Source organism: Stomoxys calcitrans, chromosome 5, assembly GCF_963082655.1.
Source record: "Stomoxys calcitrans chromosome 5, idStoCalc2.1, whole genome shotgun sequence".
Classification (NCBI taxonomy): Eukaryota; Metazoa; Arthropoda; class Insecta; order Diptera; family Muscidae; genus Stomoxys; species Stomoxys calcitrans.
In genome coordinates, this window is record NC_081556.1 from 55539628 (window position 1) to 55555179 (window position 15552).

Consider the following 15552-nt stretch of genomic DNA (forward strand, 5'->3'; position numbering starts at 1 on the left):
CTGACTGAAAATAATCACCGAACTCGCCTCGCAATTAGTCAATTTTTGCACGTGCTGTGTGGCATGTGGCACCGTCTTTTTGAAACCACATGTCATTCGTTTCAAACTCTTGTATTTTGAGCGAAAAAAAAAATTTGGATATCATCTCAAGGTGGGGCTCACTATTCACCGTTACGCAACGATTCGCATAATGTTTGAAGAAGCACGGTCTAATGATACCACCAGCCCATAAATCGCACCAAATTGTGACTTTTTCTGGATGCATTGGTAGCTCTTGCAATGCTTCTAGCTGATCTTCACTCCAAAATCGACAATTCTGTTTATTTATGCACCCATTGAGTCAAAAATGAGCTTCATCCATAAAATTGAAGCACGGTCGAGGGAGAACTTTTTTCACAGAGCATTTCGATAAAAAAAAAGGAAGAAGGCATTAAGTTCGGCCGGGCCGAACTTTGGATACCCACTATCTCGGGAATATATGTAAAACCAGTTTCGTCATAATCCGGTGAAAAATGCATAATGTATGCCCATAGCAGCTATATCGAAATATGGTCCGATTTGGACCAAATTCGGCACGAACATTGAGTGGTCTAATAAGTAAAATTAACTGTTAAATTTTTGTAGAACAAAATATTGGTCTTTTTGGTAGCTATATCCAAATAGAGACCGATCTGAACCATATACGACACGGAGGGCCCAACCATAAGTCACTGTATCAAATTTCACAGAAATCGAATTATAAATGCGCCTTTTAAGGCGCCAAGACTTTAAATCGAGAGACCGGTCTATATGGCAGCTATATCCAAATCTGCACTATTCTGAGGGATTTCAAAGGACCTAACACAGCTCACTGTCCGAAATTTCGGCGAAATCGCGCAATAAATGCGCCTTTTAAAGGGCCAAGACCTTTAATCGAGAGATCGGTTTATATGGCAGCTATATTCAAATTTGGACCGATCTGAGCCAAATTGAAGAGGAATGTCAAAGGGCCCAAAACAACTCACTGTCTTGAATTTAGGCAAAATCGGACAATAAATGCGCCTTTCATTGGTCCAAAACCATAAATCGAGAGATCGGATGTCGGAGGGATTAACACAACCCACTACCCCGAATTTCAGCAAAATCGGATAATAAATGCGGCTTTTATGGGCCTAACACCCTAAATCGGCGGATCGGTCTATATGGGGACTTAATATATTCTGATGTAGTCCATCTTCGAACTTAACCTGCTTATGGACAAAAAAAAAAAAGAATCTATGCAAAGTTTCAGCTCAATATATCTATTTTTAAAGACTGTAGCGTGATTTCAACAGACAGACGGGAGTACATGGCTAGATCGTCTTAGATTTTACGACGATCAAGAATATATATACTTTATAGGGTCGGAAATTGATATTTCGATGTATTGCAAACGGAATGAAAAAACAAATATACCCCCATCCTTTGGTGATGGGTATAAAAATTCTATAATTCGCAAGCGCTGTTTGTTTGTTAGACGATTCGTGGTTATTATTATAGACCAAACTGAAGGTGTTTGACAGTGAAACAAAATACGCAACGTGCGTGAGCTATTTAAACCAGTGTGGCCAAAAAGTTAATGGCTAAAAACTCACCCACTTGAATCGTAGTGTAAACGGGTTTTTGACATTAACTCAAATCAAGTCCTCATATGAAACTGAACGCCTGGTTTCGAGTCCTAAAGAGAACATTAGAAATAGTTTTAGCGGTGGTTATCCGTTGTTATAATGTTTGCGTCATTTGTGATGTATTTTGCCACGTAAAAACTCAATTGATATCCGAAATTCTTAACTGAGAATGATATCCGAGGTTATTACACAAGTAAAAAACGTGCTAAGTTCTATAGGGCCGAATCTTGGGATCCCACTACCAAAGCTTCGGTAAGGTTAAGTGGCAATTTGTAGCTTGTCCAACATTTCTTAGAATGTTTATAACATTCACCCAACACTACTGTGGCGCAAGTTTGTTGTTGTGATAACTCGCTTTGTCATATCAAGAATCATAGGCACTCAGTATTTAAGCAAAAACCGATGCCGCCCGGCCTGTCACACTTAGTGTGAAATTGTTATGTCAAGTTCGTATTCTACTCTCAAATATCTTTCATTTGATACCCATATTGTCTCAGTCGGTAAATATGTCCGTTCGGGTAATATGTCCCCCCCCCCCCACCAGGTTAGTTGACCCGAAAATTTTATAACAATTTCGTGTTTTTGGGGTACCATAAGAGGTACCATGGCATGCAAAAATTTGCTTAAATCAGTGCATCCATCTCCGAGATCTGTCGTTCTTGAAAATTCTTTGTATCTTCCGATTTTCACTTTTGAAGCCTTAACAAACACATCACCAATCTTTGTAAACGGATTTCGGTGGCAATTTTTCATTTTAAATTTAAGCAATTGTACGATTAAAACAAATTTTGATTTCGACTGCTTAGGTATCAATGTGGAATAAGGTATCAAAAGATCGACATTGCCCGGCTTAAGCTAGGCCTAACATGCTAGGTCAAAAACAAAGTTATAGCTCAACTCTTCGTTAATAACTTCATATCTGGTCATTTGTTATGCCCATATATTTTTGCTCTTACGATAATTTAATTAAAATCTAGCATAAACTTTCGAATAACTTTTCATTCTTGTTCAGTGAGTTGGGGTTGTTCAAACAGCGCATTAGAATTTTTTGCCACCTTCTGTGCTGCAACTAACTTCCAAGTGATGTGATGCACTTGTCCTAGTTTGCAGCTGCTGTCGCTGCTCTGTTTCTCGTGAAAAACGAACAATCCTGAAAAGAAAAACAACAGGAAAAGGCCAAAGTTATTAGACTGCATTGCTGGGAGGCTATCAAACCGCCATTCTTTTGAAAGTATTAACAATTTTCCCTCCCCATACATTTGACTTCTTGAATGGTCATACCCAACCATTAAGAACATGGAGAAAATTATTTTCGCCTTTACCTAATGTATGAGTGTAAAAAGGAAATTCTTTAGAAATCTTTATCGGGCCGGGTGTTTGGCATCTTAACATTGTTAGGAAAGTCCACACTCCTCCAGCTCCTCTTGGGGGAAATAAGTTGATGTTGCTTTGGTACGAACTTATCAGCTGTTTAAGACGATTTGTTACTCAAATTTATTTGAATTCCTGAAAAAATATTTATGCACAGTTCTTGTTTCTATCGGATGGTATCTATGTGCGAGTGTGTGTAAGTGCAAATGAACGCTTGAAATGGGCTTTCATGAAGTTTAAACATTTGAGTTAATTTTAAACGCATTCTAGTACATGATAGTGGCATTAATGATGTAACATGTTGTTGAAGCTAATGTTGAATAAAACCGGTTGCAGATATATCCAACTGGCAAGGCCAAACTTATATAAAAAGGCCAGAAGCATTGCAAGAGCTACCAATGCATCCAGAGACAGTCACAGTTTGGTGCGGTTTATGGGCTGGTGACATCATTCGACGGTACTTCTTCAAAGATGATGCAAATAGATACGTAACTGTTATTGGTGAGCGCTATCGTGAGTTGATATCCAACATTTTTTGCCCCAAATGCAAGAGGTTGACTTGCATGAAATGTGGTTTCAACAAGACACACATGCCACACATTCCGCGTAACAATGGACTTATTGAGAGGGGAGTTCGGTGAACATTTTATTTCACGTTCTGGACCGGTCAATTGGCTGCCTAGACCGTGCGATCTAACGCCTTTAGACTATTTTTTGTGGGGCTATGTTAAATCCCGCTTCAATTAACTCATTGGTAGACAACATTGACGCATTTATTCGTGAGATACCGGCCGAAATGTTGAAAAGATTATGCCAAAATTGCACTAAGCGCAGTGTTTCAGTCGATTCAAATAATGATTTCATGCACATTTCTGAATTCTATGAATTTCACTTTCCTATAACTCTTAAAATATCACTCTTTATATAGAATATCTTAACAGAGATAGGCGTTAGGTAAAGTTTAAGCGACAGTCTGACACCAGACCCCTTAGACGTTTTCGTCCATTGTGATACCTCAGGAACAAGTTCCTACTGTTGAACCATCCACATCGCTTTAAAAAGTCCAACAACTTGCGAATGTTCACATCCGCTTATTCAAACAAGTTATCAATGAAATGAACAAATCCAATGCAAATTTTGCTCATGAACATTCCACTAAGGAGCAGGGGCAATCTTCTCACATATCAGTGAGTGCAGCCCGGTTCAAGTTTAAGCTCAATGATAAGGGGCTTCCTTTTTATAGCCGAGTCCGAACGGCGTGCTACAGTGCAACACCTCTTTGTTGCCAGCATTAGGAGGGGAAAACCACCGCTGAAAATTTTTTCTGATGTTCTCGCCAGGATTCGAATCCAGGCGTTCAGCGTCATAGGCGGACATGCAAACCTCTGCGCTACTATGGCCTCCTAATGAAATGAACACCTAATGCTAGACTCCTTCTGACACACACACAGCACATGTTCTTAAGTTTTCTTTTACTTGACATAGCTTTTGCAGAAGTCTTATTTCGCAACCTGCCATGACGGACACAAAGACTGAGACATCTGTTGTAGCCAATGACAGCAAAACGGTAGACCTCTTCAAGTCTTGACTAGAGTGATCACAGCCTGTACTTTGTGACCACCTTTGATTCGTTTCCATTCGGGCCTCATTATGAAGACTAACATTTCGCTAGAGGTATACCCACAGATTTCAGTTCCCCTGGAATGAGTAAGGTAGTTCCTAGTCTCGCAAGATCGTCTAATCTACAATTCCCTGGGATATTTATGTCGCCCAGCACCCAGAACAGGTGAATTTTGAAATTTTTAGTCTCTCATCTCATCTCATCTCATCTCATTGAGAGATCTGCGACAGTCAAGAGCGGTTCTTGATTTCAGAAATGTGACCTCAGAGATTTAATGGCTTGGATGCCTTAGATATTTATACCCGGCGTCGTTATGGGATTACATCTTAGCCATTCCAACACTTCATCAATTTTCAAGGATTTGCACACACACTACCTCTATAAACATACCACACTACCTCTATATAAATGATGTTAAAGTTCCAATCGGTTCTATCAGGAATTGTGGTACAAACTTTCTATCAAAAAGCGGTTCAGGCGATGTATGATCCACTCTGCCTGAAACACCATGCACTGTATCAAGGATAACACTGTGCAGCTACATAACCAAAGAAAAGCTTCCTTAGCCTCACAGCAGTTGTCGCAGCAATTTGTTGTTGTTGTTGAAGCCACATTTTCATGTGGAGGTGGCGATCCTCGTCAAGCTCCTGTGGGTGAGCAAGCTCGTTCCGGTCCAAGGACCGATATATTGAAAGATTTATATGTGAGCTATATGTATATCTGAACCGATTTCGATGAACATACGCATTGAAATGTCAAATAAAGAACCCCACGCTAAATTTTGTAAAGATTTCTGAGGAAAGACCGATATGGAAGCTATATTTCAACTAAAACCGATTCTAATAAAATTGTCCACACATTTTGCGACATTGAATATAATGTCTTGTAGAAAATTTTGCAGATATCGGACCAAAGTTGTGACTAATACCGCTCGAAAAGAGCATGCAAACAATTGCCCAACTTCATAGTACACTGTACCACAACGATGGTGTAGAGTACAAAAAAGTATAGAACATTTGCTATACGAATTTTTGGCTGTAGAAGGAGATTGGATGTATCTTCTCATTTCTTTGGGTATTAGTCTGATTTACCGACAGTGTGTTTTACATCTCTAATACTCATAAAGAGCTTAGCCAAGTACCAAAAAAAAAACAAACTCGAATTTTTATTGTCTTTCCTTGTTCGTTTGTTGATTAAAGTTTCTGCCATTGTCCTTGTTATTAGTTTGCAGCCACCAAGCTATGCTCGTATGCTGTAAATTATGCCAGTTTGTTACAGCTTTTAGACATTTTTTATGCCGGCAACATTGCAGTTGCACTTGCAGTTCGTATATTAACACTTATCACGATGGTAGATTCTTTCATTAGTTTCCCAAGAATTTCTTTCGCTTGCTTATGTCCATGAATGGGCAATAATTAAGAAATCGTTACAAAGTTTGCTCTTCATTAACTGAGAATTTAGAACTTTTATGCGAATGTAAGAAGCAAACATAAATACGAACGATCCAAATGCTAAGCTAGTGACTAAAAAAAAACAACTTTAGAAATTTATGAAAATATCTTTGAATGTGGTGGTTGTAATTTAAAAAGCAGTGGAATTTAGTGGAATTTGTCTAACTAACGATTGGAATAGTAGAGAGATTTTCATACCCTCCACCATAGGGTGGATGTATACCAAATTTGTCATTCTATTTGTAACACCTCGAAATATGCCTCTGCGATCCCATAAGGTATATATATTCTTTATCGTCATGTCGTTTTTAGTCGATCTAGCCATGTCCGTCCGACCGTCCGTCCGTCTGTCTGTCTGTCGAAAGCACGCTAACTTTCGAAGCTAGCCGCTTGAAATTTGGCACAATTACCTTTTACTAGTGTAGGTAGATTGGGCCTCTAGAGGGCGCAGTTCTCATCCGATTGGACTGAAATTTTTGACGTAGTGTTCTAGTATCACTTTCAACAACTGTGTTAAGTATGATTCAAATCGGTTCATAATCTGGTATAGCTGCCATATAAACCGATCTGGGATTTTGACTTCCTAAGCTTCTAGAGAGCGCAATTCTCATCCGATTTGGCTGAAATTTTGTACAAAGGCTTCTCTCATAACCTTCAACATACGTATCTTATATGGTCTGAATCGATCTATAGCTTGATGTAGCTCCCATATAAACCTATCTTCCGTTTTGCTTCTTGAGCCCCTGCAAGGGGCAATTCTTATCCGAATAAACTGAAATGTTACACAATGACTTCTACAATGTTCAGCATTCATTTATGGTCCAAATCGGACTATAACTTGATATAGCTCCAATAGCATAACAGTTCTTATTCAATATTCTTTGTGTGCCTAAAAAGAAATACCGCGCATAGAACTCGACAAATGCGATCCATGGTGGAGGGTATATAAGATTCGGCCCGGACGAACTTAGCACGCTCTTACTTGTTTATAGTTCGCGCATTTCTTGAAAGATCCGAAACTTAAAATAATTTTTATTCTGCGCTACTTGGAAAGAAATGTTTACAAAAACATGTAAGGGGGCAAATTTTGGCCGGGCCCGCTTTATAATAGCACCGGATGATCGACACATACAGAAACTTAGCATATCTATATTTGATACGATTTTTATGAAAGACTATCTGACCCGGGCCCGCTCCGCTGCGCCTTCTTTTACTTTATATGGAAAAAAAGTTTCCTTGGAATATTTATTTTCGACAATTAAAGAGCTTTTAGTGAAATACCATGCTAACTTGACTAACAGTTTAACAATATAAGTGCCTATATCTGAATCCCATATGATCTTTATTGGTTTACGAATTTAAGTTTGGATGTAAGGTGTACTCCATTCTTGAAATACTTTATTTCAGCCCGATATTCTCATGATGTCTGATTTAGTGGTGTTTTCGGGGGAGAGGTGTTCTTTACTCCCAAATACCTTTCAAGACCCATGTGGTTATGGTCGTAAATGTGTCCCCTTTGGGGGAGGTTTTTGGGGAGAGGCAGTCCCCCAAACACTTGGTCTCAAATTTGGATATCAGATTTTAATTCTACACTCAAATACCTTTTATTTAAGCCCCATATTACCATGGTCAGTAAATAAGTCCTATTTGGGAGGTGTTTTGGGGAAGGGGTGTACCCCCAGAAGCGTGGTCCCACATTTGGATATCAGATTCGTATTCTACTCGCAAATACCTTTCATTTAAGGCCGATATTGCCATGGTCGGTAAATATGTCCGAATTAGGGGCACTTGGTCCGACAAATGGATATCAGATACGTTTTCTTATCCCATATTGTCGTGATTTGTCTAAATATATGTTTGGTAGGTTTTAGGGTGGGGCGGCCCCCCTTGGTACCCCATCCGAAATTTGGACACAAAATTTTCATTTTTAGGGTACTATATGAGAGCACACAAAATTTCTCTTAAATCGCATCACCCATCTCCGAGATCTGGCGTTTCTGAAAATTAGGGTAAGGGGGAGTGTCAAATATCAAAAAATGTAGTACCCTATTTTCACCACGGGATCATTATGCACCGTCTGTGAAAATTTCAAGAAAATCGGTTCAGCCGTTTCCGAGTCTATAAGGAACACACAAACATACATACAAACACAAATTGATTTTTATATATTGTATAAGATGCTCCCATGTCGGGACATTCAATATGACATTTCTTCTAATGGCACAAGAAGGACATTTGCTTTTGAACCCTTATATGGGATAGGTTACATAACATAGAGCCTACAGCCTTGCAAGATGCACACTCTTCTGTGGATTAGTAGTAGACAACGTATGAATGAAAAATACCCACTATTAAGGTGACACACTCTATGCTGAAGCTATTGGCGGAAGCGCCTTCTCTCAACCATTATAGACAGAAATAGTCATTGGGTACTGCAAGTTACCTTTGTGTTAGAGGAAGAATATGTGATTGTTTTTCAAAGTTTTCTCCAGCATTCTTCAATCACCTCCAAAACATAGAACGGTTTAACAGCATTTTCTTGCGATGGAAATCATTGACCACGCATTATTTTCTTAATGTACCGGTATAAAAAGAAGTCTTTAGGCGCCAAGTCAGGGCTGTACTGTGTATGAGCCATCAATTCAACGTTTTGGTCGGTTGAAAAGGCGCTGGTTTTAGCCGATATGTAAGAGCTCGTATTGTAATGGTGAACAATGATTCGGATTTCTTAAAAGTCTTCAGGCAAAGAAATGGTGGTGTACCACTTCGAATTGACCGTGCTGCGTTGCTCAAGCCGAGCAGTCCCCACATGACCAGTTATGCCGAAGAAACAGGCGACCATTTTCTTCGAAGTGCATCTACCTCGAACAACTTTCCTCGGATTTGGCTGGTCGTCGAAGACCCACACGGTCGATTGATGATTTATATCGTGCTCATATCGATACAAAACAATACGATCGTATTTTTTCAACATTTCTGGGCACGAGACTTTTGGTTTTATGCGAGAACCAACAAGAAGATACGTTTTTTACGACCAGATGTTCATGCAACATCGAATGTACAATGGTGGCAGAAACCAAGGATGCCTCTATCTCACGATACGTCGAATATTCTTTGGCATAACGGCTGTTATTGGACAATCTTCACGTATTCGTATTTGAGCCAGCGTCGGCCATGATTGAATTCATTAAACCAGTTTTTTACTAACATCGTCTGCGTAGAAGATGGGTTCAAATCCTATCTCAGTCAGCATTAGATGCTGAGAGTAGGTATCCACCCATGCCACTATGGACATGATAAGAGTTAAGAAACTTTTTTTTGCATATCTGTGAATTTTTTAGGCTGCAGTCAACTTTTTACCATTTGATAAGAGCAGAATATGATCGTTTTTCAGCAAAAACTTACTAAATACAGATGTTGGGTGAGGTTTGCACACTCCAGAGACTCAAGAAGTTAAGACCCAAGATCGGTTTATATGGCAGCGATATCAAAACATGAACTGATTTGAACCATACTCAGCGCAGTTGTTGGAAATGATACCAAAACACCACGTGCAAAATTTCAATCAAATCGGATATCAAACATGGACCGAATTAGCCCAGTTACAATCCCAACTGACCTACACTAAAAAAAGTAGTTGTGCAATATTTCAAGCGCCTAGCTTTACTCCTTCGAAAGTTAGCGTGCTTTCGACAGACGGACGAACATGGCTAGATCGACTTAAAATGACAAGGCGATCAAGACGCATATTTCAAGATGTTACAAGCGGAATGACGATGAAAATTAGTATACCCCCATCCTATGGTGGAGAGTATCAAAATAAAGAAATGCACTGTAGAATGTTTAAACTGGAATATTTGTTGTTTAAATAAATAAAGAGTAGTTGTATTTATTTTAATTTGTTGTTTCAGTGTACGACATTGTCTTTGCCATTACCAGCAGACTTTTTTCCATAAGTGAACCGAATTGTAGGATAGTAGATTTATTTCTCCTTTTCCCTTAAAAAATCTATTTAAATTCCACAAATTTAATAATCGAATGTCTGTAAATTCTTTAAATATTTCTAAGTTTCTCTTAGATAGTAGCATTGGAAATGTTTTTTACGGATAGAAGCATAAATTCAAAAGGCTGCTCTCATCACAAAATGCTTCAATTATTGCATCGCGTCAAAGCTCCCACTTTAACAAACACTATCAAGGATCAAACAATTCCTATGGTTAGACCGCTATTCACAAAATTCAAATCGTCTCTTCGGTTGCTATGAAATATTCAAATCTGGCTTGCAAACTGTTGGCGTTTATAACCATTATTTATTTCATTTCTAAACGTTTTCCAATTCATGTGTCTGTCAATGGTTTAAGTCATTCGCTCCAGCCATTACCCCCGCAACAAACAGAGACAAGGATGAGGCGAAACACAAAAAGTGTTGAAATCTCTTTGACAACATCACAACGAAGCACCAAAGCAAAAACTGCTATAACGCCATAGAATTTATAAAAAATGTATGCGGAGATCCCCTGCCCCCCCAGTGTGTAAAAGGGGAATCACAACACTTTGTGTGTGTGAGTGTGTGTGTGTGTGTGAATTTAGTGCAATTTTATCTGGCTTCAATCAATTTCGGTATTTGTTAGTTTAACGGGTTTCCCATTTTTTGTGTTTGACACATTGCCATTGCATCAAAAGTCATTCAAATAATGACATATGAAGTCAAATACATTTACAAAATAAATAAGCCAGACTACATACACACATACATGTAAGAGCACACCCGCCCCCAACAAAAGGCCAATACATTTCCAACGACCAACTGATAGTACACAACACCCGGACCTTGACAGCCGGGGACAGGCATAAATCAATATTTGGTTACCTTTTACGCAACAAAAAATTGAAAGGGTTTTATTTTCCGTTTAGAATGGCAATCGAAAAATTTTGTAAACGTGGTCAAAACAGAAAACTAACCACACAGACATGACTGCACATCCAACAGCCTATATTCAAGTGACAACACAGAAGGACAACAAAAAACATTTAGGACTCTCTATTTTTGAAGTAGTGATGGTTGATGGTTACACACATACATATATATATATATATGTGTTTTTGTGTTTATAGTCACAAAACGCATGCGATTGATTTCAGAGTTCTTGGAGTAAAGACGTTTCCAGCGGCAAATTGGACTTTGTATATAACAGTCCTTAAGAACTGTCGTATATATCCTTTTGAGAAATGAAGAATTAATAATTTTGGCCATTTCAATTTAACTTTCAGTCCTATTTAATAAAAACCGATTTATCCTTCGAGTCTGATATCAAAATTTTGACATTAGGGTGATGTCTTGTTGATTTTATTTTCTCAAAAGTATTGATGACCAAAATAAATTTTATTTTGTTTAAATACTGAAAAAAATCACATACAAGCCGCTTTGAAGCGAAATTTTTTTAAATCATTTTGTTCGTGAGGTTGTTTTTTATCGAATCGCCTTATGTGTAAATTTTAAATTAACCTTTAATAAAAACTCATTGAAATATATTTTACAGGGGAACTAAGTTCTATAACAGTCATCACCCTAATAAGTAGTGGACAAGGTTTCTTTGACTACACTACATTTCTATCCGGCAAGTCAATTATGGACCTTTTTCATTAGTTTAACGACTTTTCGACTTTTTTCTCAAAATATTATGTTACACTAATGAATGAACTTTTGCCTATTTAACACTAAAATAATACTTATTCTATTAAAATATTAAAAAGGTCACGCACATGGGCTGGAGGCATTATTGGACCGTACTTCTTTAAAGATAATGCGAATCTTAATGTTGTGTAACGTGATATGATATCCAACTTTTTTTTTTGCCCAAAATGCAAGAGCTTGCCTTGCATGACATGTGGTTTCAACAAGACGGTGCAACATGCCAAACAGCACGCGTAATAATTGAACTATTGTATAAACCAATCCTTCAATATAACTTTTTGAGCTCCTTAAGGGTGCAGCTTTAACTTTCGCCCAACGTTCTACGTATAGTCAGAATTGGTGCATAACCTGATATAGCTCCCATATAAACCCATCTTGTACCCCTACATGACGCAATTGTTCTCCGACTTCGCAGGTTTTGCACGGATTGTTCTGTTACAACTTGTATCAATAGTGCCAAGTTCCGTCCAAGTCGGTTCATAACCTGATATAACGCCAATATAAACCGATCTCCCGATTTAAAGTCTTGAGCCTCCTGGAAACCACTATTGTTATCCGATTTTGTATGTAGTGGCTTATCATGATTTCCAGCAGTCATGGTATTGTCCAAATGGGTCTATAGCCTGATGTAGCTCCAATATAAACCGATCTCACGATTAGTCGTTTACGAACCCTAGGTACGTTAAGTACAAATACGATCCTCATCTAAGTTCATTAGTGGAAATTTTAAGCAGAATCCTAAGGTTACCGATTTTCAACCGAACTTTGCACATTCTTAGTGTTGGCTATTGTAACTGGTAAGAATGCTGAAATCCTTGTTTTTTGATTATATTTAGTTGTAAATGAAAATTTAAAAATTCCCATAGTTTTATACATACAACAAATATTGACAAATATATTTTTCTTCTGCTTACAGAACAATGCAATTTCTTGGGATCAGGTAAGTTTTGCAATAGCATAGTAAAGAAATAATTGAATAGAATTGGAGCTGAGTTCGACCAGGTCGGACTTAATAGATCTTCTAACCAAAACTTCCACCAAACCAAATGCATGGTAGCATGCATTACCATCCCAGTTTGAATTTTATTCAGATCTAGGGGAAAATGTTCCGATGTTCCAGGCAGTGTGGATTACACCCTACCTGAGTCGCTTTTTTATAAAAATTACTGTACCACTATTCCTGATGGAACCGATTGGAACTACGATATCCCTGGTAACAGAAGTTACATTGACTTCTATACGGATGGTTCCAAACTAAACGGCCAGGTGGGCTTTGGGGTATATTCTAAAGATCTAGAACTGGTCATATCGAAGAGGTTACCCGACCACTGCAGTGTGTATGAAGCAGAGATCCTTGCAATTAAAGAAGTGGTGGAATGGCTAAGAAATAATGTCATTCTCAGACAGCCAGGCAGCCATTAAATCCCTGGAGAACGTATTTCTGAACACAAAAACCGCTCTCGACTGTCGCAGATCTCTCAACGAGATGGCTGAACAGTTCACAATTCCCCTGTTTTGGGTGCCGGGCCACAGAGATAACCCATCAGACGAGCTTGCGAGACTAGAAACTACCCAACACACTCCAGGGACACTGGAATGTGTGGGTATGCCTCTAGCGACATGTAAGCTAAGTTTTCAGGACCAGGCCCGAAGGACAATGAATGATAGATGGTCACAAAAAGGGGGCTGTGAGCATTCCAAAACTATGTGGGCTCATCTAGACTTGAAGAGGTCTACTGCTTTGCTGTCATTGGCTAGAAGAGACGTCTCAATCATTTTGTCCGTCATGACAGGTCACTGTGTAATCGGAAAACATGCTGACAGACGAAAGTTTGCCAGCAACGCAGAAGCTGTAAGGACATCAAAGAAGAAGAGACTATGGAACAACTGCTGTACACTAGCAGTTAGAAGGAGTTTCATTTTAGGTTCTCATTTCTTTGAGAACCTGTCTGATTTAGAGGATGTGAGCATTCGCGTTTTTAAAGCAATCTGGATGGTTTAACGGTAGGAAATAGAAGGCATCTTCCTTCTTCTGTTCCTGTGGTATCACAATGAATGAAAGCGTGGAAGTGAGTCTGATGGCAGACTGCCATTTAAACCTGGCCTAACCGAGAGGAAGAAGAACTTTTCGAAAAACTAGTCTAAGATCAACCACTACTGGGGAACAGGGTATTATAGCTTAGTGCTTCCGTTAGTAGCAACCAGAACAAAGAGAGATAAGCCCATTGATTAATATACGCCTAGACTCGGAATTACTTTCTGATTCAATTTAGCTATATCTATCGTCTGTTCATATTATTTTGTGTACAAAGTACAGGTCGATCGCCTTCAAATCGCCTTCATTCGATCGCCTTCAAATTTGGCACAGAGAATAAAGACAAAGCCTATTGAAATTGAATGAAATCGGTTTAGATTTGGATAAAGCTCCCTTATATATGTTAGTCCGATTTTTACTAATTTTGTAATACTGCAGTTATTTGCTTTCCCATCCTCACGAACTTTGGCTTGGAGGATTCTCTTATGAAATATCTGGTGTATTTCATAGAAATCGAAAAAGATTTAGATATCTTAACAACGTCATCAGCAGCAGTCACACTCAGACTAACTTTAGAGACAAAAAACATTTTCCACATGCTTCGATCGCCGGTTTATTTTGTTCCATTTCTCTTCCGGTCTATGTATTTCATACACCCCACCTTCTTCTTTGGGTATACTGGGAGCCAATCACCAATTTGTTTTGTTGGCTATGCTGTTACTTCAAATTGCACTTCTCCCCGTTTTACTTACGTACGAAAGAGAATTTGAAGGGCACGCATTGCATTGATGTTGGTTTGTGTTTATTTCATTTTCAACCTTTTCCCTTTTTCTTCATCTTTTCTTTGGTCTGATAAAGGTTTTGCATTTTGTTATTCTTAAGCAGTATATTCATGCAAAATATCTCTGTAACAGTTTTTTTACAGTATGTCCGATATAGGTATCATGTCCACGGTTATGTTCCAGTGTAAAAGGAGGTTGCATAGAGTTTGTAAGACCAATGATTTGGTGAATTGATTTGCAAGTAAGTAATTGCCAAGGATTTTGAAGTGAAACGTTGGTGTTCAAGGTGGCGTATGGCGTATGTGAGCATAATTGTCGAATAGTGGTCATACGCACACTGGGTAACCAAATTCATATGAAATGGTTGGTGCAGTACCAGAGACTGAAGCTAAATCATGGGTGTTACAAACATCATGGCATCTCTTTTTCCTTTGGACCATAACCGTAGACGTGGCACGCATTTATGACACACAGTACGATGAATCGATGGTTTGTCTCCATGACGTTATTCTAATTTAAAAGTACAGCTGTTACGCAATTTTGACTAAGACCGATATAGGTTTTTTATACATTGAGCTACTATTTTAATCAAGCCATATCACCTTTCTATGGGAATTTTTATAAAATAACAGTTAAATATTGTTCAGTGTAATAAAATATAGTCACAAAATCTTAAATTATGATCCTTAGCTATTTCTGAAAAAAACAAAATTTTTTTTTTAAAAATTTTTTGACAGATTTGGACAAAAATTGTCTTTTTGAAATGAATAAACCGAAAAAATTACTAAGCGGAAAACTTTTTTATTTTATTTTTTACCAATACTATTCAAGGATACACTCTGGACCCACCTACGATACTTGTGAGGCGAACATACCACAGCAGAATTTTTACTAATATCTTAAATCAATTAGGTGTTTGTTCTTCACATCTTTAAATTATATAACCACTGC

General features: G+C 38.3%; 1 long non-coding RNA gene across 2 annotated transcripts in view; it reads left to right on the forward strand.

The window, feature by feature from the left end:
• LOC106084905 (uncharacterized) overlaps positions 1-15552 on the forward strand; it is a 417203-nt gene that overhangs the window by 342250 nt on the left and 59401 nt on the right. For both annotated transcript variants that reach the window (XR_009398537.1, XR_009398536.1), the window contains exon 11: positions 12701-12724. This is a non-coding gene — a long non-coding RNA (uncharacterized LOC106084905). The remainder of the gene's footprint in view (positions 1-12700; positions 12725-15552) is intronic.